Raw genomic sequence first — 791 nt, 5'->3', positions numbered from 1 at the left:
TAGTGTTTTGGTGTTTCCTATTTTCTCAAACACCGATGTTATATTGTTTTTTTTTCTGAAAAAAATATTTTGTGATAATTTTTAGATCAACTGAGTCATCAGTAGAATAATAATACCTCCGACATGTAATTGGGTACCATATGATACCAAAATGCATTCTGTAATTTTGTGGAGTAAAAATTACCAAGTACATTATCATTTATAAAAAAAAATGGTTAAAGATGAATATAAGGCAATAATTTTTGGTAGACAAAAAAGAACAGGAGTGCTCGTGGATTTAGTGAATGGAATGTATGCAAATAAAAAAAAGATAATAAATAAATAACAAAGAAAAGAAAAGGAAAAGGAAAATCAAAACAAAATAGATGAAATATTAAAAAAGAAAGAAAAGAAAAATCAAAAGAAAAAAAAAAAAAAAAAAACAAAGGAAAAGAAAGAAAAATATTAATGGAGGAGAGAGAGAAAAAAAATAGATGTCGCAAACTTTAAATCTACAATATTTAATCTACAATAATAAGAAAGATCATGTGGCGGCCCATGAGGAACGCTATGAGGAATAGGCAGAACCACATACCATCATCACACGAGGGACCAGAGCGGTATTTACAAAAGGTCATATAATCTTTAACAAATTTAGACTTAAAAAAATCTTTGAAACCAAGATTACCATAGATTTGGTCTATTTTCTAAAGATCGTTTTTAGCGATAGAGTGTTTGACTTGCACTGATGACATAATGATAATGATAATTATAATGATTATTATTATTATCAGCGTTATTATTGTTATCAT

This window comes from Penaeus vannamei, chromosome 20 (genome assembly GCF_042767895.1).
Source record: "Penaeus vannamei isolate JL-2024 chromosome 20, ASM4276789v1, whole genome shotgun sequence".
Taxonomy (NCBI): domain Eukaryota; kingdom Metazoa; phylum Arthropoda; class Malacostraca; order Decapoda; family Penaeidae; genus Penaeus; species Penaeus vannamei.
This window is presented reverse-complemented; position numbering follows the sequence as displayed.